Below are 25,777 nucleotides of genomic sequence, written 5' to 3'. Positions count from 1 at the left end.
TCAGGAAAAATTCAGAGAAAAGGGAAAGAGCAGAAGATGGGAGTACATGAGTTAACGAAATTAAAAGTGTTGGGAACTGTACATGCAAAGAAAGATAAAATGTAATGTGCATTTGAGAAAACATCCGCAGTGGGATAAGAGAAACACCATCACGGATAGTATTTCTTAAGAGCATCAGCATTGACCGGAAGAGCGTTCTCGTTTCCGTCCATATCGTTGAGAATGATTGCCCCTCCGTCAAAGACTTCTTTAACGATGAATGGACCGTCGTACTTGTAAGCGAACTTGCCCCTGGAATCTGGGGCGATGTGTAAAACTTTTCGCAAGACGAGGTCGCTGGGGCTGAACTTGCGAGGACGAACTTTTTTGTTGAATGTTCGAGCCATTCTTTGCTGATAGCACTGACCGTGGCAAAGTGCAGTTAGCCGCTTCTCGTCGATGAGATTAAGCTGTTCATAGCGTTGCTTCGCCCATTCTGCTTCCTCGAGTTTGGACTCGGCAAGAACCCTCATGGAGGGAATCTCCACTTCGATTGGAAGAACCGCTTCCATGCCGTAGACCAAAGAATACGGGGTTGCCCCGGTGGATGAGCGGATAGAAGTCCGATATGCCAAGAGTGCAAACGGGAGCATCTCATGCCAGTCCTTGTAATTCACCGTCATTTTTTCGATGATTTTCTTTATATTCTTATTCGCTGCCTCTACCGCACCATTCATTTGTGGACGATATGGAGAGGAATTACGATGTTGGATCCTGAACTGTGCACAGAGCTCGTCAATGAGCTTATTATTCAGGTTCTTGGCATTGTCGGTGATGAGAGTCGCAGGGACCCCGTATCGCGCAATGATGTCGCGTTTGAGGAAGCGAGCCACGGCCTTTGCAGTGACTGACGCAAGGGTGATAGCTTCGATCCACTTGGTGAAGTAATCGATAGCTACCAGTATGAACAAATGTCCATTGGATGCTTTAGGGTTGACTGGACCAATCACGTCCATGCCCCACATTGAAAATGGCCACGGAGCAGCCATTGGATGGAGCTCGTTGGGTGGTGCTCTGATCTGATTCGCGTAGACTTGACACAAGTGACAGTGTCTGACATGCTTGACGCAGTCGGTCTCCATGGTAGACCAGAAGTACCCGAGTCGCATGAGCTTCTTTGCTAGCATGAGTCCATTCATATGAGGTCCGCAATTTCCTTCGTGCACTTCTTCCATGAGGCGTTGTGCCTCATTCTCGTCGACACACCGAAGTAGTGTAGCATCGAATGAACGGCGGTAGAGAGTCTCGCCACTCAGGAAAAAGTGTGCCGCAATGCGGCGTAGAGTCCTCCGGTCATGACGATCGGTGAACGCTGGGAATTGACCTGTTTGCAGCAAGTGCTTGATGTCTGCGTACCACGGTTTGCCGTCAACAGCATCAATTACATCGCAATGGGCAGGGCCCTGAGCAATCTCAAACTCGAGAGGTTCTATGAGATTCTCCTTCGTAATGCTCACCATGGATGCGAGCGTTGCAAGTGCATCTGCGAACTGGTTCTTCATGCGTGGGGTGTACGTAAATGAGATATCTTTGAAGTTCTCTGTCAACTCTTCGAGGTACTCATGATATGGCACCAACTTTGGATCTTTCGTCTTCCATTGTTTAAGCGTCTGGAAGATTGTGAGCATAGAATCGCCAAACACTTTTAACTCCTTGACTTTGAGGTAGATTGCGGCCTGCAAACCGAGGATACAAGCTTCATATTCGGCTATGTTGTTGGTGCAAGGGAAATCAATCTTCGCTGCAACAGGGAAATGACGCCCCTCAGGGGATATCAGCACCGCGCCGATACCAGACCCAGTGGAATTGACTGCACCGTCAAAGTACATCTTCCATCCTAGAGTCTCTTCCTCATCACTCACTTGGAGGATCCTTTCATCTGGAAAGTTAGGGTTGATCGGTGTGTCGTCCTCGATCGGAAACTCCGCTAGATGATCTGCAATTGCTTGGCCCTTCATTGACGTGCGTGATACGTATTCGATGTCATACTCCGTCAGTTGGCAACGCCATTTTGCTATGTTCCTCATGGAGGACGGACTGCTGAGTAGATACTTCAAAGGATCTGTCTTTGACAGCAGGCGAACAGTATGGTAGAGAGTGTATTGCCGGAGCCTTTGCATGACCCAAACGAGTGCGCAACACATCTTCTCTATCTCAGGGTAGTTGGACTCCCCTTCAGTGAACTTTTTGCTTAAATAATAAATTGCTCGCTCTGCATGAGAGGAATCGTCCTTTTGCCCTAACATGCATCCGATGGATTGTCGGCGTACTGTCAGGTACAGAATGAGAGGACGATCCGGTGAAGGTGGAACCAACACCGGTGGCTGAACTAGGTATGCCTTGACTGTATCAAAAGCTTTCTGACACTCGTCATCCCATTCAACCGCTGCATTTTTGCGAAGCAAACGGAAGAGTGGTTGGCACTTGTCTGTTAAATTTGCAATGAAACGTGCGATGTAATTCAGCCGTCCTAGGAAACTCCTTACTTCGCGCACTGTCGATGGAGGGGGCAATTCCATGATCGCCTTGACTTTGTCGGGATCAACCTCGATGCCCTTTTCGCTGACTACAAACCCTAGCAATTTTCCTGACTTGACGCCGAAAGTGCATTTCGTTGGGTTGAGTCGGAGTTTGTACTTCCTGAGACGATCAAATAGCCGCCTGAGGTTGACAAGATGATCTTCACCTGCTTTGGACTTTGCAATCATGTCGTCGACGTAAACCTCTATCTCTTTATGCATCATGTCATGAAATAGAGTGACCATTGCCCGCTGATAGGTTGCCCCAGCGTTTTTGAGACCAAAAGGCATGACCTTGTAACAAAACGTACCCCACATCGTGATGAACGTCGTTTTGATCTTATCCTCCTCGGCCATCTGAATCTGATTGTATCCAGAGAAACCATCCATGAAGGAGAATTGTGTGTGGCGTGCTGTATTGTCCACCAAGACGTCGATATGGGGCAGCGGGAAGTTATCCTTAGGACTGGCCTTGTTAAGGTCTCGATAGTCGATGCAGACTCTGACCTTCCCATTCTTCTTTTCCACTGGCACCACGTTAGCTACCCATTCAGAGTAATTGCATACCTCTAAGAATCCCGCATCCACCTGTTTGACGACCTCCTCTTTAATGCGGAGAAGAAGATCAGCTCGTTGACGCCGTAAGTGTTGACGTTTGGGCGGAAATCTTTCAGTGTCGAGTGGGAGGAAATGCTTTACGATCGAGGGGTCCAAACCTGGCATATCGGTATAAGACCAAGCGAAGACCTCTTGATACTCTGACAAGAAATCGATCATCCGGGCTCTCTGTGCGGGGTCGAGATCCGTCCCGATCCTTAGGGTGCGTTGCTCTTCTGTGGTGCCTATGTTGATCTCTTCGGTTGGCTCGATCGAAGTGAGTTGATGGTTTTCAAGACGATGCAAACTCTCTTCTATCTCGGGCACGCGACCGTCCTCGTCAAGTCCTTCCCCGAAGTATATGGGTAGGGACTTTCTGAGGTGTGTTTCGGACGAATTCGAATCGTTGCATCGGTGATTTGGATTCGATTGGAGCCTGGACACGAAAGCGAATTGTTTTAGAAATTAAAGATGCTAGAAGTAAGCATGAGAGAGAGAATCTAGACACAAAAATTCAAAAAGCATGTAGGGATTTTATTAACAAGCCATAACAAAAACCCCTCTTCTGTTGTGTGGCTTATGGCGTTGCCGACACACAGGTAGCATTATATATAAAGACCGTCTTACACATCGGCAACTACGGCCGAGTAGAGCGGAACTGAAGTCCAGTTGGTAAGCTCCTCATCCTCCCGTACAGGGCGGATATGAACCCTGGAAGATGTCTCCTCAGTGACGGCATATATGGCTGGCAAAGCCAAAAACGCTTCAACTGCATCCGAAGAGAAGTCATCTGTTTCAGTGATTGGGCTATCGGAGGTGCCTCCCATGATCTGCGGTGGTGCTGCAAAAAACTGTGAGAGTGGTGGAACCAGAATGCCCCTGAAGAGCTTTTCGTAATGTACAGCAAGGCGGTGTAGATGCTTTCCACGGCGAGACTGCACGATCTCATGACAGGAGGGGCGAAAGCCAAGTCCCCTCCTATTGCGGTATTCCTCCATTTCAATCGGTCGAAGGATTCCCTGTGCACGTGCCCCAAGTCCAGTTCCGGGGACGTAATCGTTCTTCAACAGAACCTTTCCAATCATACGATCGGTTCGTGATGGACCGACTTTTCCGTAGTCTCGGATTACGGAAATCGTGTCGAAAGAGTGAAAGGGAAGATTCTGATCTTCTCCAATGCTGATGTAAGGAACGGCTGTCTCCTTGTAGACTGCGTAGTCTTCCTCACCGTTGACAGTGATAAGCTTACCTTCGACGAAGAACTTCAGTTTCTGGTGCAGCGACGAAGGAACAGCGCCGGCGGCGTGAATCCATGGTCTCCCGAGCAAGAGACTGAAAGCATTGGGTATCTCGAGGATCTGAAAGGTGACAGAGAATGAGCAAGGACCCACATCGATCAGGAGATCGATTTCTCCATTCACTTCTCTCCTAGAGCCATCAAAGGCTCGAACAGTGGTCTTGCTTGCACGGATGCGGCTCATGTCCACGTTCATCTGTTTCAGTGTGGAGACGGGGCAAACGTTGAGAGCAGAGCCGTTGTCGATCATGACTCGACCAACAATGTGATTGTTGCACTTACAGACTATGTGCAATGCCCGTAAGTGTTCCTGACCTTCGGATGGAAGCTCATCATCTGCAAAGGATATCTGATTCGAGAAGATTGAACTAACAGTCTGCTCGATATTATCCGGTGCCGTGTCTTTTGGGACTTGTGCCGCGGTGAGGACTTTCAACAAAGCATTCCGATGCGGCTCGGAGCTCAAAAGCAACGCGAGGAGCGAGATATGGGCGGGTGACTTGCCCATTTGCTCCACCACTTTGTACTCACTTGCCTTGATCACTTTCATGAAAGCTTCCGCTTCTTGATCGGTGACCTTCTTTGTAAAGACTGGCACGGCTTCTGGAACGGCTGAGGATGTAACAACAGGGGCTTTCCCTTTGTCTGTAGACTCTGGACCCTGATAAACTCGTCCTGAGCGCGTGATGCCCATCGCACTCATCTCATGCTCCATGTTGGCAACCTCATTCCCATAATCCCAGGGAACTCGACGGTCTTGGTATGGCTCCTTCGCAAGAACCTCGATAACGAATGGGACGTCAGATGTAAATGCATCATTTGTCGGAGCATAATTGACAATAAAGGGAATTGAGGTCTTCTGCGCGTCTTCTTCCTCTTTGATAGAAGCGATGCTGATCATGTTGATAGAAGGTCCTGAACCTGATCCATGATCGGGGAGGGGTTTGCGCGGACATTCGGTGGCTTCACTCATTAAAGGAGATTTGCCTTGTGTCGATCAACTCCTGAATTTTATTCCGGAGTGTCCAGCAATTGTCGAGGGTATGACCAGGAGCACCCCGATGGAATTCACAGTGTAAGTTCTGATTCTGCACTGCGGGGTCAAAGTTGGGACCAGGCGCTTCTGTTCTGATCTTGTTGCCTGCAAGAAGCTGCCTGAATATGTGAGAGAGAGGGGCTGGTAAAGTGGTGTACTGCTTGCGTGGACGCGGTTGTGCAACTTTGTCCTGATAAGTTCTGGGGGCTGGAGCACGTTGAACCGACTGAGGAGATCTCGAAGCCGGGGGTCTACCTTGTTGAGCCTGAGCAGGAATATGCTGTTGCGGAAGTTGCGACTGGATAACAGTTGGCGGGGTTGGGAAATAAGCCTGCGATGTTTGGTAGGGCTGCACATAATGCACGGGATGTGCATATGCCTGGGGAGTCTGTAATGCAGGAGTATAGTCCACCGAAATCGGCTGTGAAGCCTGATATCCGGAGTTGACGGCGCCAATAGTCATGTCTTTGCTTCTCCTGGAGGTTCCAGCAGTCTGCTTCTTTGACGTCTCTCCATCCTTCTTCTTTGATGGGCCTTCGATTCTTCCTAACTTAACACCCATGTCAAGCTTCTTTCCTGCCTCGATCAAGTCCGAGAAGGAGGAAGTATGAGCCAGGAGATGTGAGTAATACGCGCCTCTGAGTGTGGAGTGGAACAGCTGAACTTGTTGTCGCTCAGTGATTGGAGGAATGTGCTTTGCTGCTCTTCCTCTCCATTCCGTTGCGTATGCTTCGAAAGCTTGACCCTCCTTCATCTCTGTCATGCTGAGATCGAGAAGGGTAGGAGGTGTTTCCGCACAAAATCGATACTGGTCGAGGAACTTCTGAGAAAGATCTGTCCATGTAGGGACATCGCCGGCTTTCAGGGTCATAAACCAATCTAGCGCCGATCCCATAAGACTATCTTGGAAAGTCTGAATGACGAATTCCTCATAATCCCAGTATGAGAGCATTTTGCTCTGATAATGACGGAGATGATGCCGAGGGTCTCTGGTCCCATCATATCTTTTGAACTCTGGAATTTTGATCTTAGGGGGCAGCCGCATGCCTGGAAAGAGATTCCAGTCACTGTCACTGAAATCGAAACGGGGGTTGCCTACTTGGAGGGCTCGAATGGTTTCCTCCATTCTCTTTATTCTCCTCTCCTGTTCATTCTCCGCTTCGAGAGGAACGTTTGTCGGTAGAGCTGGAGGGGCAGCCTGAGTAGGCGTGCCCGGTTCAGTGGGAGGAATGTTTAGGGGCGGTGGAGCAGGGTAAGAAAAGCTTATTTGGGGTTGTGGAGTTTGGAAAGGAAATTGGTCTGCAGTGAAATAGGAACTTGTGCGATCGTGACCGGAGGAACTGTCGGTGGTGGCACAGTATAGATTGGAGGATGCATTGACACGGTTAGCGGTGGCAGCGCATGCATAGTAGAGTCCGTGGATAAGAAAGCTGCTGGTGGCAACGGAACTGCTGTTGGAGCAGCTGGTGGCGGTAAAGGATCATTGATCGGATGGACTGTTGGTGCAAATGCCATTGCCGAGAAAGATGCGTCTTCAGCCTCCGAAGCAAAGGTTGGAGTGACCATTGGATTTGGATCGACAATTGGTCTATGCTCCAGAGGCGGAGTAAAGCTCGATGAGGCCTGATTCTGATTCCTGAGCATGGCCATGAGCTCAGTCATGTTGGTGGCCATGTTGGCCGCCAAGTGGTTCACCATTCCTTCTAACGCAGTAAAACGTGCGGACTCCACAAGATTGGACGCCGTTTGTACTGTTGGTGGAGGATGTCCGATAGGGACGCCTGAATGCGCTGTAGATATGTCCGTGAGCATTATAGGTGATGTAACTTGTGTCAGTGGTGTTTGAGAATGTATCGGCGTTGGCGGAGTATCCTGTTCAAGAATGGCGGGTTGTTGGTCTTCTGCCATCCTTACTCGTGCACGAGTCGGATATCGATGGGACGCCAGTTGTTAGTACCTGTATGCGTAAGTGTATGAGTGTATTTATAGTGCTTTGACTATCTTCAAAATATAGATGACAGTATATGAATGCATGAGGTGCATAAGTTTGAAAATACTAATGCCATTACATCAGTTTGATTCATATTCTATAATTTATAAAGACAGTCTGTTTGAAAAGGAAACATAAACATTAAACCGCCAACTATTACAACCCGTAGCTGAGTGAACGCTGCGTGGGTCCGGTGCGGGGCAAAAGCGTTAACAAACTAAACCTAAGGATGAAAGACCTTGCGAGCTTTTGCCTGCGCTCGGTCCAGCATAGCGCTCAAACGCGCTATCTCCCTGTCTTGGTTCGCTATGCGTGCGCGAATCTGAGCCAACTCGCTCTGAAGCTCTCTGTGATCAGTGAGTTCTGCGCGAATATCCACAAGCTCACAACGGAGTCGATCTCGCTCTTCTCTGATGGACTGCAATTCTGTGCGCATGACTCCTTGGATTGAGCTCTCCACGTCTGGAATGTATGCATGCGGTGCGTGAGGAATCCGCGGCAAATGTCGTCGACGAACGGGTGTGAGTCCCTGTGGATGGAATTGCGCCACATATGCTACGGTAGCTAAGAAAGCTCGTTCGTCGTCGGTAGGGTGCTCCAGGAAATAGAGCTCTTGAACGGTGCGCGTGTTCCATAAACGTTGAACTTCTCTAATCCGCAGAACCCTATCTGGAAGTAAAGTTATAATATCCGTCCACATGAAGCGGTGTGGAGTGCGATCTGCCTCTCTAGGAATATCCTGTAAGCCGCCAAGTTGTCTGATGACTCGGGCTGGGAAAACAAGTGTGCTCCCTAAGTGACTGATCAGAGGAAGTCCTATGACTGAAGGGCATCCAATGGTCATGGGTCCACAGGGATTCCAGCGAGCAGCCCACAAAAACTGTGCCGGGGTGAGTCTCTTGAAGAACTGGATCCAATCGGTGTAGTCGCGATCGGCGGGCCGAAACACTTGAAGTAGGCGAGCGATGAGTGAACGCTCGTCAGTGATGTAGGAAAAGGGATGTGATGAGCAGAACGGCCTGATGTGTGCGAGGAGCCAAATCTGAAGAAGATGCGGAGCTCCTCTCATTCTACCACGTCGAACCTCTCGTACATAGTCAAGAGACCGAATGGTCTCAGCCAAGACGGCTTCTACATAGCTACGGCCTCCTACCACTTGGAGGATGACTTGGGCAAGTGCCCCGTCTATGAGGTTCGACGAGTGGGGGAATAGGATGGTCCCAAAGATGAGCAAGAGGAACCCGTGACAGGCGTCACGCTGGTACGATTCTCCCCTGGCATTGAGAGAACGAACATGTATGAAGTCTATGAGCCATGCGGTCCTAACGCTATGCTCCCCTCCATGCTGAAGCTCAAGACGAATTTCTTCGTCGCGGAGATCTAAGAGGATGGCGAGTCTACTCTGTATCGTGGCGAACTGGTTGGGCGCCACGATGTCGAGGGTCGGCAGGGGTCGCTGAATGAGTGCCGCGTACTCCTCTACTGTGGGAGCTAGCTCTGACCCTTGAAAACTGAATACGGCCCGCTGAGTGTCCCAAAAACTAATAGCAGTTCTGAGTAGGGTCCAGTCAATGGGGGAATCAGCGAGTAATGGCAAGTCTCCTATGATGAGCCGGAGGAATGCACGGTCAACTGGGCGGAATGTATTCCAAAGGCGAGTAATGTCCGCAGATGGCATGATGATGACATCGAGCCTAAGACAGGGATGCGAGCGATCCATCCTTACCTAATGGAGAGATGTTGGTTTAATGTTTATAAACAAACTGATGTAATGTCCTAGGTTGTTTTGAAAACATGCATGCAGTGCAGAAAAGTAAAGTATATCTGTATCTATTACAATGTACATCGCTCATTGTAGAAAAACAACAAAAGGCACGCCTAAAAGAAAACTAGGGGCCGACTCAAAGACCGGACTTTTGGGTCGGTTGACGGCATGAAGGCAATTTTGGTCCAGCATGACGGTCCCTGTTTATGCATGGTTTAGGTGCTACCGGGATAGCAACTAACTAAAGATGGGGGCTCCCGACTCAAGGGTATCAATTCCATGAAATCGGGCGGGATTCTTTTCAAGGCCTAAGCGATAGTCGAACCGCGCGCCGTACCCCTACTTCGAACCCCTGTCTAACCTAGCTTCCTAGACTGCCGCTCGTGGGATTTCAAGCGTGGTACCTAAATCCACTAGAATGATGCAATGCAAGTGCAGAAAAGTAAATATGCGTAAAATAGATAAGCGAGAAAGTTGCAGAAAGCGGTAAATGAACATGCAAGCAAGCGAACGGATCGAGCCTGAATCCACTAAGTATGTCCCCAGTGGAGTCGCCAAGCTGTACGGACCCGAATGTGGACTCTCGTCGGGGCCCGCATTGCGCGCTTTTGGATCGCGCGGCTTGGGAGTGTCCACCTTCCCGTGGGGACGCGTGACGGACACGCGTGAGAGAAAGAGTCGCCACTTATCATTTTACGACCTGTAGGTCGAGGGCGGATAAGTTACCCGAGTCTAGGGGTATGGAACACCTAGTTTGTCGTTAAGGCATTGATCTGTGCGGAACCGGAAAATCCGTGTTCGGGGGTTCATGTTACGTGCGGGCCTATATCCCGCACGCCCTTTCGGTACTCTGGTTTGCTAGGCTTGCATTTTTGTTTTATTTACCGCATGAATTAGGCTGCACTCGGCTCACACGTTTTGACACCGTAACTTCGATGAATTAAACGATGTCGGTGGAAAAGCTGAGAGAGAAGTAAACCCGTGTGTCGGGGAATTGGTTCACAATCTTGCGTTACAGTTCATCGAACCATGGAGGTTGAATCCCTGCGTGAACCAGAACCGCGAGTTCTTGGATTTACTTGTATCTGGGCAAGCATTAGACCGATTCGATTAATTCGACTCTCGGACCGTTCGCTCACCGACTGGAATTCTTACAGAATAAATGTACAAAATAAAATCCTTACAATGCTCTCGAAAACAATAAATACAAATTACAAATGGCCGAATTCCAGTTGACTCGCGTTCGGTTATTATTCCACTCTAACTCACCGTGAGTTTAGGGAAAAAGACCGAAGAACTGAAATTCAATGGACGCTTTCACTGAATAGGGCGTTGGACCCTGTGAGTGTTGATTAGGGCGTTGAACCCTGTGCTCGATGATTAGGGTATTGAACGCTAATATTATTCGGCCTAGGGATCAAGCTCGACCCGTATGGCAAACAAGTGCGGAAAGATAACACGCAACATGTTAATAACAGACAAGGTGTTTTGTATTTACCGAATGTACGTGGATTAACAAGTTTATTAATCCAAAAGTGTTTTTTGCAAGCAAATGCCATATGCTAAGCAATCAAACACGTGCCAATGTTTTAGTATTCTGTTTTTGTTGGAAATTTGGAAAAGAGAATCGAATATCATGTGTGTAGATTGCTTTTATAGTGATTCGGTGTTGTGACACTGAATTACCACTGAATTGATCCAAACTTGTATTTTGACTCTAGATTTGGAACCTAGAGTTCCGCCTAACCATTTTCTAGGATTTGGTTAAGTCGAGTGAAATGATTAGTCCGATAACTGTATTTTGATACAGAATACCCAACTGACATCTTAAACTGCGCTAGGATGTCGGCGAATCACGAAATGATGTTCTTGCCCTTGATTTGAAAATTTGTTTTCAGAAAAGGAGAACAACACAATAAGGATTTGAAAGTATGAGGGTTTTGAAAAGGGCATTAACACCGTTTTGTAATTTGTCGACGCGAGTTACAAATTAATGTCCAATTCGTGCAAAGTTATTTAAATGGAATGAATTAACCGTGTGAACGTCCCGATTAACCCGTTCGTGGAATTAATGCTTAAGGTTATTGCCGAATACTTTAATTGTGAAAACGATTCGTGATTCGGCGACCAACACGAATCCGTAAGGATCGAGGATATTTGGTCCAATGACCGAAACTACCCTCGTAACCGAATGGACCCGAATGAGTCAACGATACCCGAATCCATGCATGTTTTGTTTTGAAAAGACATGTAATCGATGTTTTAACATGGGAATCGTGGAAATATCAAAATTACGCTTTCGTACAATCCGAGAAATGAATTAAACTCGAAATAAGGAAATCATTCTTGATCCAAAAAGGGCCAAGAAGCCCTCGGCTTCACCTTGTCAAAGATGGCCGAATACTCTCATGGCTCGATTCAAATCACAAAGAATTTCCTTGTCTTGGTTTAATCATTTTTCGCATGCTCAAACATCAAACATCATGAATAACACGTTTTGACAAAAGTCGGTATTACCATGATTTGATTAACTCATTTAAACATGCAAACATTCACAAACATGTTATTTAAGGAATCGATAAAATAATACCGGCTTCATGCATGCAAGAATAACAAAATAAACTCGGAAAATAACTTGGATCGGGCTAAGGAGACCAATCTTAACCCGAAAAGAGCAACTCAAGTCTCGGCCATCCCATTTAGAGACTTGGCCGTGAGCTCACTTGCCATTTCCGGGTCGGGATGGTCTTCCAAACAACAATCCAAACCTTTTTCCGACATGCTAGCAAGTTATAAGGTAATACACATGCATAATATAACATAAAATTGCATAAAAGTTAAGTCTTGCAAGTTAAGTATGCATAAAATACCATAGTACTCCATAGCCATGCAAAAATATAAAAAGCCCTAACTCCTCTAAGTCAAGAGTGATTTACCTAGCCTCGGGATACGAGGAAAGAGTCGGGGAAGTGTTCGAGAGTCGGGTGACTCGGTTGAACGCTTGGAAGGATGCTTGGGTGCAAAGGATGCACGTTCGGGGAGCTAGGTGCACGGGGAATGCGGCTGGAATGCACGGGAGGCGCGCGGTGTGCGCGGGGCACGGGCAGGCGCGCGGGCGTGCAGGCGTGCGCGCGGGGCACGCGGGCGTGCGCGGGGCGTGGGGGTGCGCGTGCGCGTGGGCAGGCGCGCGGGCGTGCGCGGGCGTGCACGCGGGCGGCGCTGGCGGGTCACTATTCACCCGAGAGTAGCGATTTCACCCGAAATGCACTATTTGACCTGAAACAATAATTTAAAGACTTCAAATGGAAAAACCAATTTCACCAATGAACTCCATGGGTCTAAAATGAGTGGGATATGAAGTTTGAGAAATTTTGAGCTTAAGTCGGGATGATGAACATCGGCTTCCGACTTAAGAACTCAAGGCTCTCTTTTGATCTTTTCGGTTTTCTTTTCTCTTCATTCTAAGTGCTGAAGTTTTCTGGTTCTTGAGTGTTCTTGGCTATGGAGTTTGAGAGGATTTCTTGAAAGAGAAAGGTTGGAGAGAGTGTGTAAGAGGAGAAGTGATTATCTTCATCACTTTTGGGCCATTTATAGGCAAAGCTAATGACACAATTAGCAAAAGCAAGTGCTCTTAACCCCCATGCTTAGAAAATATCAAGCCTCATCCTCTTCCATTGCATTAATGAAGAAGAGATAAGACATTGATGAGCATTGATGAGCATTGATGGAGGCTTGAGTGTTGTCTTCAAACTCTTGGATATTTTCAAGCAAGAGTGCAAGTTGGCTTCTTGCATTGAAGAAGAAGAAGAAGAAGCTTCTAGAGTAATGGGTGACTCATCTTGAATAGCCCGTGGGTCCCACGACCGAAGAGGAGAAACCGGGAAAAAGCTCGGGTCTCGATTGATCTCGCATTCGAAGTTCGTGGTTTGAATTGAACGTCGAATTATCGATATACGCGAGGAAATGGATTTAATGAGTCCGAGATTGGCATTTTCCGTGAGAAATTGCCAAATGTCTATATGAGGCTTGGAAGCCGGTTTTGCTCCTTTTATGCATTCAGAGCGAGGTTACCCACTTCTGACAGCATATCTTGTATCTGCATCCCACGTCGATCATTTTGACATAAATTGTCAAATTACGTGGGCCCTTGTCCCTTAAGCCGGTAAATACAAATATGGAGCCGGAGATGTCCTAGGAGGCCGAAACTGGATTTCTCAGATTGCTTTCTGAGTTTCTTGGGCGATCCGGAGATTACTGCGATCTCTGTTTGCTGAGATTGGGCCTCTAAGGATATGAAAAGTGCATCTGAGACCCTTAAAGCACTGCTCGAGGGGTCTAGATGAGTTGTGTGATTCATTCCGACAATTCCACATTGAGCCTTGAGAAGGCTAGCATTGTGTAAGGTAAGCATCCGTCGTCAAGTTTCCCCAAAGAGGACCTCCGGATATGGATTTTCACTGAAAATGGCCTTTTGTGCCCCTCGGAGGTTACTCGGGAAACCGTGAAGGGTTTTGCTGTCTGTTTTGCCCAATTGCGAATGTCCGCTGAAGTTTTCAGGGCAATGTAGTGTGAACTTCGTTTGCCGTAATTCCATCAGACCAGTCTCCGGTTACGCTCTTCCAAAGAAGGGTATGCCCGTTTTGTCATTCGGAAGTCATTCAGAGTGTCTGTATGGCTTCTAAAAGACAATATGAGGTATTGCTCGTGCTCTGTATGATTGAGGGGCATGGCCGCATCTGATATTTGGAATTAACTTTTCTTCGAGAAACCAGCATTTTTGGACTTCCACTGAAAAGTTGTCTGTATACAGAAAGTTGTTCTGTATAGAGCAGATGATTTGCAAAATGCCTTTGGGGACACTTTTCATCTGTTTGGCATTGGAGTGGATTTTTGGGGTCCAATATTGGCTGTCTTCCGATGATCGAGCGAACTATCGGAAAATAGAACTGTCCGTGTGATATACTGAAAATGCCGGTTTTGGATATTGCTGATCTCTCTAGTCACTCTATTACCCTTTGGTGACCCCTGGAGTCCTTCTGTCATATGCATGTGTCATTTGCCCGATTTTGCCGACTTGAGGATGAATAGTCATTTTCTGATCTGTTAAGTCGTTTTTTTGTATTCTGCTCAGGTTGTGGCTTGGATCATTGCTGATATCATCGTTTGGAAAGGTGAGCCAAAATGGGGTGCTGACAGTGCCTGTAGTCCCGTTTTGAGGGGCCGTTTGCTTGTCAGTGGAGCGAACCCCGGGAGCTCTGTCAGAAAAGGCGTCCGTGGGGGATCGGGGTGTCCCAGCTTAAGCAGGATGTCCCGGAAATCCGCCCGAACGTGTCATTGGTCATTTTGGCACTAAGAGGGACTTTTGGAGCCCCATATTGGGCACCTTTCGGTGCTTCGGTGACTCAGTGATGAATAGTGCCACAATGCCAGCTCTGCCCTTTTCGGGGTTCTTTATCCGTTCGTTCTTCCGATGGCTTTCCTTTGCTTTTCTTAGCGACCCAGCTCTTCTCTCATTGTTCATGACTCCGTGCTCGCCTATTTGCTTCCGATTGCCGGGTGATGAATAGTGCCCCGGGCTTTGGTCGGGGGATCCTCGCGTGGGAAGTCGGTGGGCAAAAATGGGGTGCTGACAGCTTGCCCCTCTTTGGTTGCATGCTCGTTTAGAGGATGTAGCCAAAGATCATGAGAGGCACCCTTTTTGGTCCCGGCGACCGCTTCTATCGTCGTTCTCTGTGACAGCTTGCTCCCTCGCGCTGGACGCTCAAGGAGATGTGCGAAGGTGTCCGAACCTGTCGTAGGGTAACCACTTGATTAAGAAGCGAACATTATGAAATGCAGGAGAGGGGTCTAAGCCCGCACGACAGCATGTGCAGGGCCAAGGCCCGTGGAAAGCAGTAAAGTTACTAGGCCGAAGCCCGTGGAAAGCAGTAAAATGGACGCGAAGTCCGTGGACACGAAGTCCGGAAAGCAATAAAGTTACTAGGCCGAAGCCCGTGGAAAGCAGTAAAGTTACTAGGCCAAAGCCCGTGGAAAGCAGTAAAGTTACTAGGCCGAAGCCCGTGGAAAGCAATAAAGTGGACGCGAAGTCCGGAAAGCAATAAAGTTACTAGGCCGAAGCCCGTGGAAAGCAGTAAAGTTACTAGGCCGAAGCCCGTGGAAAGCAATAAAGTGGACGCGAAGTTCGTGGAGACGCGAAGTCCGGAAAGCAATAAAGTTACTAGGCCGAAGTCCGTGAAAAGCAGTAAAGTTACTAGGCCGAAGCCCGTGGAAAGCAGTAATGTTACTAGGCCGAAGCCCGTGGAAAGCAGTAAAGTTACTAGGCCGAAGCCCGTGGAAAGCAGTAAAGTGGACGCGAAGTCCGTGGACGCGAAGTCCGGAAAGCAATAAAGTTACTAGACCGAAGCCCGTGGAAAGCAGTAAAGTTACTAGGCCGAATCCCGTGGAAAACAGTAAAGTAGACGCGAAGTCCGGAAAGCAATAAAATTACTAGGCCGAAGCCCGTGGGAAGCAGTAAAGTGGACGCGAAGTCCGGAAAGCAATAAAGTTACTAGGCCGAAGCCCGTGGAAAGCAGTAAAGTTACTAGGCCGAAGCCCGTGGAAAGCAATAAAGTGGACGCGAAGTCCGTGGAAACGAAGTCCGGAAAGCAATAAAGTTACTAGGCCGAAGCCCGTGGAAAGCAGTAAAGTTACTAGGCCGAAGCCCGTGGAAAGCAGTAAAGTTACTAGGCCGAAGCCCGTGGAAAGCAATAAAGTGGACGCGAAGTCCAGAAAGCAATAAAGTTACTAGGCCGAAGCCCGTGGAAAACAGTAAAGTTACTAGGCCGAAACCCGTGGAAAGCAATAAAGTGGACGCGAAGTCCGGAAAGCAATAAAGTTACTAGGCCGAAGCCCGTGGAAAGCAGTAAAATTACTAGGCCGAAGCCCGTGGAAAGCAGTAAAGTGGACGCGAAGTCCGTGGACGTGAAGTCCGGAAAGCAATAAAATTACTAGGCCGAAGCCCGTGGAAAGCAGTAAAGTTACTAGGCCGAAGCCCGTGGAAAGCAGTAAAGTGGACGATGTGCAAGGGGGAGTAGAGGTGGAGATCCGCGTTACGTGGTGTGCCGGAGGTGTTGGCAGAGGCAAATTGTCCTGCCCCGAGTCGGGCTTGTCATTTGTCGTTCCCTCAAGCTAAAGTCAAGAGGATTCTCTACGATGTGTTACGTTCGGTTCGAAGCCGTGATCTGTCGCGTGAGTCAATCGTGTGTTCGTCAAGAAGGAGATGCCCCTTGGGATTCCCGATCGCACCTGTGCATGGAGATAGAGGAACCTACAAAGGGTGTCAGTTGCACTTAATCGGCGAGACAGGTATACGTAAGAGGAATCTATGCAAAGATGTGTCGGGGATTTGGTATCGGTGACCGTTGTAGGGTAACCGTGTTCCTATCGAAGAATGGCTCTTTTAGAAACGGGTAGCCCATGGAATATGTGCGTAAAGGTAAGAGGAGGGATCTTATGGGATCCTCCAAGTCAAGGATACGTTGATTCGACCCCCCATTTCGAAGCGGGTCTCGAGCTTGGAGAGTCGAAGAGAGTTTGCTTGCGTCGGAGAGTGCCGAACCACTACTCGGTGTAGCTTCACAGGGAGAGTGTCGCTTTTCTTTCGTGGTCGAGCCGACATTTTTCCCCTAACTTTTGCCTAGGCCGCGGGATGTGCAATAGCCTAGCGGGGCATTTTATTTAATTTTTCCCACATGGATGCTCACCTTTTGCTACGATCCCCCATGTTTGGGTGAGATCGCACCCCTCGAGTCCTCTAACTTTTGCCTAGGCCGCCTCAAAGAGGTTTTCGACCTAGCGAGGAAGTGACTTGTGCTCTCCTTTTGCCACGACCGCCCCCCCCCCCTTGCGGGATTTTAAGTCGTGCCACTCGTTCCCTAGCTTTTGCCTAGACCGCCTCGAAGAGGTTTTCGACCTAGCGGGAAAATTTATTTTTTTCTCTCAAGAAAGCTTAGTATGGGCAGATTGTGGGAATTGAAGCTCGTCCACGGAAATGGAAATGTCTTACAATGAAAGGGGCACGGAGCCCGGAGAATAAAGAATGTGCAAGTGCTCACGGATAATACTTCTTAATGGCGTCAGCATTGACGGGAAGGGCATTTTCAGTGCCGTCCATGTCGCTCAAGACGACCGCTCCTCCGGAGAAAACCTCTTTGACAACGAAGGGGCCGTCGTATTTGTACGAGAACTTCCCTCGAGAGTCCGGCGTGACGTGAAGGACTTTCCTCAAAACGAGGTCGCCGGGGTTGAAATCGCGGTGGCGGACTCTTGCGTTGAAGGCTCGAGCCATTCTTTGTTGATAGCACTGTCCGTGGCATAGCCTAGCGAGTACGGGGTTGCCCCGGTCGAGGTCCGTATAGATGTACGGTACGCCAAAAGTGCATAGGGGAGCATCTCGTGCCAATCCTTGTAGTTCACTGTCATTTTTTTCAATGATCTTTTTGATGTTTTTATTCGCCGCTTCCACCACACCGTTCATTTGGGGACGGTACGGGGTGGAGTTGCGATGTCGGATTTTGAATTGTGCACAGAGCTCGTCGATGATCTTGTTGTTCAGGTTCTTGGCGTTGTCTGTGATGATTGTCGCAGGGACCCCGTATCGGGCAATGACGTCGCGTCTGAGAAAACGGGCCACGGCCTTTGCGGTGACTGACGCAAGAGTGACGACTTCGATCCACTTGGTGAAATAGTCAATTGCCACCAAAATGAACATGTGACCGTTGGACGCTTTGGGGCTGATCGGGCCGATCACATCCATTCCCCACATTGAAAAAGGCCATGGTGCCGTCATGGGGCGCAATTCGTTGGGCGGCGCTTTGATATGATCGGCGTAAACCTGACATCGGTGGTAATGTCTAACATGCTTCACACAATCAGTCTCCATGGTGGACCAATAATAACCCAAGCGCATGATCTTCTTAGCAAGCATGAGGCCGTTCATGTGAGGCCCACAGTTTCCCCCGTGCACTTCCTCCATGAGACGTCGCGATTCGTGCTTGTCAATGCACCGGAGGAGTGTGGAGTCGAAGGAGCGGCGGTAGAGTATCTCGCCACTCAAGAAGTAGTGTATCGCGAGGCGTCTGAGAGTCTTCCGATCGCGGCGGTCGGCGAATGGGGGGTATTGGCCGGTTCGCAGAAGGTTCTTGATGTCTTCATACCACGGCTTTGCCATGGAAGCTTCGATTGAATTGCAGTGTGCCGGTCCTTCCGCTATCTCAATCTCGAGGGGCTCGATAAGGTTCTCCCTCGTGATGCTCACCATGGAGGCGAGCGTTGCCAGCGCGTACGCGAATTGATTTGTCATGCGCGGAGTATAGGTGAACGAGATGTCCTCGAAGTTCTCGGTTAACTTCTCGAGGTACTCGTGATCGGCACCAGCTTTGCGTCCTTTGTCTTCCATTGCCCCAATGTCTGGAAGATAGTGAGCATGGAGTCACCGAATACTTCGAGCTCTTTTACCTTGAAATCAATCGCTGCTTGTAGGCCGAGAATACATGCCTCGTACTCAGCCACATTATTGGTGCACGGAAAATCGATCTTTGCCGCTACCGGGTAATAGCGCCCGTCCGGAGATATTAGTACCGCGTTGATGCTTGATCCCATGGAATTGATAGCACCGTCGAAATACATCTTCCATCCCGGTTTCTCTCTCTCGTCGTCTACTTGGAGAATCCCCTCATCCGGGAAGTCGAGATTAATCGGTGTGTGGTCTTCAATTGGGAATTCTGCCAAATGATCCGCAATCGCTTGCCCCTTGACCGAAGTGCGGGACACGTACTCGATATCGTATTCCGTCAATTGACAACGCCATTTGGCGAGGTTCCACGTGGAAGAGGGACTGTCGAGTAAGTACTTCAAGGGGTCTGCCTTTGACAGCAAGCGGACCGTGTGATAAAGCGTGTATTATCGGAGCCTTTGCATGACCCACACCAATGCGCAACACATCTTCTCGATTTCCGGATAATTAGACTCTCCATCGGTGAACTTTTTGCTCAGATAGTAGATCGCGCGCTCCGTGTGCGTGGACTCCTCCTCCTGTCCCAGCATGTATCCTAATGATTGGCGGCGCACCGTTAGGTAAAGTACAAAGGGACGGCCCGGTGTAGGCGGGACCAATACCGGCGGTTGGACCAGGTACGCCTTGATGGTGTCGAAGGCCTTCTGACATTCTTCGTCCCATTCAATCGCCGCGTTCTTGCGGAGCAAGCGAAAGAGTGGTTGGCATTTGTCTGTCAGGTTCGCAATGAATCGCGCGATGTAATTCAGCCGCCCCAAGAAGCCTCGCACTTCGCGGACCGAAGATGGCGGAGGAAGCTCCTTGATCGCCTTGACTTTATCGGGATCTACTTCGATGCCGCGCTCGCTGACCACGAATCCTAGTAATTTTCTCGATCGAGCGTCGAACGTGCATTTCGCCGGATTAAGCCGAAGCTTGTACTCCTTTAAACGATCGAAGAGACGCTTCAGATTAACGAGGTGGTCCTCTCCTTCTTTGGACTTGGCAATCATGTCGTCGACGTAGACCTCGACTTCCTTGTGCATCATGTCGTGGAATAACGTGACCATGGCCCTCTGATAAGTTGCTCCGGCGTTCTTGAGGCAGAAAGGCATGACGCGGTAACAAAAGGTTCCCCACATGGTAGTGAACGTCGTCTTGATCTTGTCTTCCTCGGCCATCCGGATTTGGTTGTATCCGGAGAAGCCGTCCATGAAAGAAAACTGGGCGTGGCGCGCCGTGTTATCGACTAGTATGTCGATGTGGGGCAAGGGAAAATTGTCCTTGGGGCTGGCCTTATTGAGGTCTCGATAGTCGACGCAGACTCGAACCCTTCCATCTTTCTTCTCCACCGGCACGATATTTGCCACCCATTCGGAATAGTTGTAGACCTCGAGAAAGCCTGCGTTGATCTGCTTGACAACCTCTTCCTTGATGCGGAGAAGGAGGCCTGCCCGTTGTCGTCTCAATTGTTGCCGCTTGGGCGGGAATTTTTCCGTGTCTAGCGGAAGGAAGTGCTTTACTATCGACGGGTCTAGCCCCGGCATGTCGGCGTAGGACCAGGCGAAGACTTCTTGATACCTTGTCAGGAAGTCAATCATTCGGACCCGTTGTGTTGGGTCGAGGCTCGTACCGATCTTAAGGACGCGGGGTTCCTCTTTAGTGCCCACGTTGATCTCTTCTGTTGGCTCGAGCGAGGTGAGCTGGCGATCCTCGAGAAGGCGCAAACTCTCTTCTATCTCAGGCACTAGACTGTCTTCGTCGAGCCCTTCCTCGAAGTATATGGGTCCAGGCTCTTCGAGACATTCTTCGGATGGGTTCGAATCAACGCGTCGGAGATTTGGATTCGAGTGGAGCCTGGAGAATTTGAAGGAATCGTCTTAGAAAGAAAAATTTAGAATGACATGAATAAAAGAGCAAGGAAGAGAGAGTGGAATAGACAAGGATTCAAAAAAAAATGCATATAGGGAATTCATTAATAGTATGGATCATGAAGCCATAACAGAGTTCCCCCTTCCGTCATGTGGCCTACGGCTACGCTGACACGCGGGACACATCTCATACATAGATAAGTCTTACACATCGGCGATCACAGCCGAATAGCGCAGGACTGAGGTCCAGTTGTCAAGCTCCTCGTCTTCCTGCTTCGGGCGGATGTGAACCCCTGAAGGAATCTCCTCAGTGACGGCGTACACGGTTGGCAAGGTGTCGGTCGTGTCGTCGAAGTCCGAGGAAGGGCCATCAGAGGTGCTCTCGATGATGAGTGGAGGTCCCGGGAAAAAATGCGATAGCGGAGGGACTGGGATGCCCCTGTTAAGCCTACCATAGTGCGTGGCGAGGCGGTGGAGATGGTTGCCCCGGCGGGCCTCAACGATTTCATGGCAGGAGGGGCGAAAGCCAAGTCCCCTCCTGTGCTTGTACACTTCAACTTCAATGGGGCGCTTGATTCCTTGTCCTCGCGCCCCCAGGCCGGTGCCGAGAATGTAATTGTGGCGCAAAAGGACCTTCCCTATCATGCGGTCGGTGCGGGACGGCCCGACCTCTCCGTAATCCCGAATAACGGAGATGGTCCCGAAGGAGTGGAAGGGTAAGTTTTCGTCGTCCCCGACGCTGATGTAGGGAACCGCCGTCTCCTTGTAGATAGCGTAATCCTCCTCCCCCTTGACCGTGATGATCTTTTCCTCGACGATGAATTTCACCTTCTGATGTAGCGAGGACGGAATGGCGCCGGCCGAGTGAATCCAAGGCCTTCCAAGGAGTAGACTGAAGGCATTCAGGATATCCAACACTTGGAATGTGACGCTGAAGGAGCATGGGCCGATATCTATGAGGAGGTCGATCTCCCCGTTCACCTCTCTCCTCGAACCATCAAAGGCTCGGACCGCTGTTTTGCTAGGGCGGATGCGGTTGAGATCCACGTTCATCTGCTTCAAAGTGGTCACCGGGCATACGTGGAGCGCGGAACCGTTGTCGATCATGACCCGGCCCACGATATAGTTGTTGCACTTGCAAACAATGTGCAGTGCCCGGAAATGTGCGCATCCTTCAGAGGGGAGCTCATCGTCCGAAAACGAGATGGTGTTGGAGAAAATAGAGTTGATGGTTTCCTCTATCCGGTCCGGGGGCGTCCCTTTGGGGACTTGCGCAGCCGTCAGGACCCGCATGAGGGCCTCCCTGTGAGGTTCCGAGTTGAGTAGGAGGGCGAGCAACGAGATGTGGGTCGGAGATTTGGCCATCTGTTCTACCACCTTATACTCACTCGCTTTGATGACTTTCATGAAGGCTTCGGCCTCCTCTTCTGTCACCTTCTTGGACGGAGCAAGTAGGGTCCTAGGCCTCATCTCCTCTTCAGTAGCGAGCGCCTTCCCTTTGTCGGTGGTCGCCGTGTTCTCGTATAGCCGTCCCGAGCGGGTTATGCCCATGACGCCGAATTGTTGCTCGAGACTCCCGACACCCCCTTCATAGGTCCAGGAGACCTTGCCGTCCGAGTATGGTTCTCAGGCGGGAATATCTATGACGAGCGGGGCAGGCGGTGCGTCAATCCCGGCGAACCCAACTGCGGCTTCTGCGGGTATGTACTCGATCACGAAGGGGGAGGAACAACCTTGCTCGCCTTCGCCCTCCCCTGATGTGCATATGGTGATCATGTTAATGGAGGGCCCCGGAGCCGGTCCATGGTCGGGGAGAGGATTAGCCTGTACGTTCGGGGGCTTTACAGCGTTGAATACGAGCCCCTTTGCATCGATCATCTCCTAGATCCTCTCCCTCAATCTCCAACAAGTGTCCAGGGTGTGTCCCGGTGCCCCCCGGTGGTATTCGCACTGCTTGCTTTGATCTTGGATGGTTGGATCGAAGCTTGGGCCGGGCGCTATTGTCCCGATCTTATCGCGAATTTGCCGGTAGATGTGGGAGAGCGGAACCGGCAGGGCCGGGTATTGTCGGCGGGGTCGCGGTTGTGCTGTGCCGCCCTGTTGAGCTTGCGGGGGGAGGGCCCGCTGTGTCGGCTGAGAAGTCCTAGGACCCGGAGGTTGGTATTGAGGAGCTGGAGATGGAGCAGGAGTATAGTGGTGGACAACGGGCAGCGACACCGCAGGTAGGGGTGGAGGCGGTAGTGCGGAATAGTAGATTGGTTGGGTAGAGGTTTGGGGCCGATATTGAGGTGCCTGCGGGGCATAGGAGGGAGCCGTGGGAGGCGCTGCCGCGTAGTTCATAGAATATTGCTGAGGGGCCTGTTGGGCCGTGTTGACGGTATTCACCGTAACTTCCTTTCCCCTTCTCCCGCTCGAAGATGATGATGTCGTGGGGACCTTCTTCGACGACTCATCTCCTTTGCTGGTGGGGTCCTCCATCCTTCCGAGCTTGATGCCCAAATCCAACTTTTTCCCGGCCTCGATGAGGTCGGAGAACGACGAAGTGTGCGCTAACAGGTGTGAATAGTACACTCCTCTCAGCGTGGAGTGGAACAATTGGATCTGTTGCGCCTCGCTGATCAGAGGGATGTGCTTTGCTGCTTGGGCCCGCCACTTGGCAGCATACTCCTCAAACCTTTGGCCCCTCGCCATCTCTTTGGTGCTTAGCTCCAACAGGGTGGGAGGCGTTTCTGCACAATATCGATACTGGTCGGTGAACTTCCGAGAGAGGTCCTCCCACGTTGGGATGTCCTCAGCCTTCAACGACATGAACCAATCGAGGGCCGATCCTGACAGGCTATCCTGGAAGGAGTGGATGACGAATTCCTCGTATTCCCAATACTGCAGCATCTTCCCTCGGTAATGACGGAGGTGGTGGCGCGGATCCATCGTGCCTTCATAGGTCTTGAACTCTGGAACCTTGAACTTCGGGGGCAGACGCATGCCCGGGAATAGGCTACAGTCATCGTAGGGGCGTCGGGACGAACGTCGTTCGCTTGCAGGGCCCGTATAGTTTCCTCCATTCGCTTCAACCTACGTTCCTGTTCGGCGTCGGCCTCGGGGAAGAAGTGCGTCGGTGAGGCGAATTGGGCCGCATGGGTCGGTGTGCCCGATTCGTGGAAGGTGGTGTTTATAGGGGGTGGTGCCTAGTAGGAGAGGCCAGCGTGAGGCTGCAGAGTCGGATAGGGAGGAAGCTCCGTGGCTTGAGGATGAGTTGGGGCAGGTGCGGTGGTTGCCGGGAAAACCGTCGGCGGAGGCGCAGCATAGATCGTAGCCGGAGCCGGTATGGAAACAGGTGGAGGTGCAGACAGGATGTGCTCCGCGGATAGGAAGGTAGCCGGTGGAAGAGGGACTACCGAAGGGGCCGGCGGTGGCAGAAGTTGACTAGTGAAGGGGTGGACCGTGGACGTATACAGCGTTGGCGGTGCGGGAGCCTCAACGTTCTCCTGGGCTTGGGTCGGTGGAGCCCACGGGGTTGGATCGACTGTTGGTCCCGGTCCCGGGGGAGGAGTAGAACTCGAGGAGGCCCGGTTAGGTCTTCTGAGCAAGGCGAGCAGCTCCGCCATATTAGTGGCCATTTGGTTGACCGTGCCCTCGAGGGCCGCGATGCGGGCTTGGTCATTGGTGGCGGCGGATGTTGGTGAGGCCGGTGGGAGAGGTGCCCCTGAAGGTGCCGAGGGCGGGAGATGCGTCGGAAGGGCGCCGGAGTATGCCAGGAGTACGCCTGCAGGAGTAAGAGGTGGTAGAGCGTGTGTCTGCGGTGGTTGAAAGAGGGTCGGGACCGAAGGGTTGACTTCTTCGGAAATATCGACGTGATCTCCTTCCGCCATCCTGAGACGTTGACGAGTCGAGTAGCGGTGTGACGCCAGTGGTAATCACCTACATTCCAAGGGTGCATAAGGACAGACACCGATAACTCGAATGATAAGTGTGTAATTAAGTAAAATGACAAAATGTATGAGATGCATGAGCTTTCAAAACACTAATGTCATTACATCGATTCGCTCCAAGTTCCATGGTTTTACAAAATAGAACATTCGGAAGGAAAGAAAGGAACATAAACGTAAAGCCGACATCCCTTTGCGCTCGGTGGCCGCTCGAAAGTGGCGGGGGTCCGAGCGAGGGCAAAAAGGAGTGCGCCTACTAATCCTAAGGATGGGCGAGGTTGCGCGCTCTCTTGTGCACTCGATCCAACTCCGCGCCCAAGCGGGCCATCTCCCGATCTAGGTGCGCGACCCAGGCGCGTGTTCGAGTCAGCTGTGTCTGAACCTCCCTGTAGTCCGCGACCTCTGCACGGGAGTCGACAAGCTCGCAACGGAGCATATCCCGTTCCTCCCTGATGACTCTTAGCTCCGCGTGCATGGCCGCTTGGATGGAGCTCTCGGTTTCGGGGGCGAGGGTGGATGTAGCGCGGGGGGTCGGAGCGGCATGGGTCGGTCGCGGCAGTGATAATCCCCGTGTGTAGAATCGATCCACGTATGCTGAGGTGGTGGCGAAGACTCGCTCGTCGTCGGTGGGATGTTCGGGGAAGTACAGACGTTGTATGACGCAAGCATCCCGTTGGCGTCGAATCTCTCGGATCTGCAGGAATCTTGCGGGGGCCGTGGATGTGGAATCGGCCCACTGGATGCGGAAAGGTAGGCGGTCCGCCTCGGCGGGAACGTCCTGCAGGCCGCCAAGCTGTCTGATTACCCGACTGGGGAATATGAGTGTGCTCCCCAAATGGCTGAGAAGGGGGACTCCCACGATTCCAGGATATCCTGTGATCATGGGGCCGCCGGGGTTCCATCGAGCGACCCATAGGAAGCGCGCGAGCGTCAACTCACGCCAAAAGCGCCTCCATTCCGAGAAACTGTGCTCGGGAGGCAGGATGACTGGTACCAGGCGTTCGATCAGCGAACGCTCGTCGGCGATGTAGGAGAACGGATGTGACGAGCAAAAAGGGCGGATATGGGCGAGAAGCCAAATCTGGAGTAAGTGCGGGGATCCCCTCATCCTGCCGCGTCGAACCTCCCTAACATAATCAAGAGACCGGACGGTCTCGGCCAACAAAGCCTCCACGTAATTATGGCCTCCCATCGCTTGGAGGACG

Source organism: Punica granatum, chromosome 4 (assembly GCF_007655135.1).
Source record: "Punica granatum isolate Tunisia-2019 chromosome 4, ASM765513v2, whole genome shotgun sequence".
Lineage (NCBI taxonomy): Eukaryota > Viridiplantae > Streptophyta > Magnoliopsida > Myrtales > Lythraceae > Punica > Punica granatum.
Note: the sequence above shows the minus strand (reverse complement) of the source record.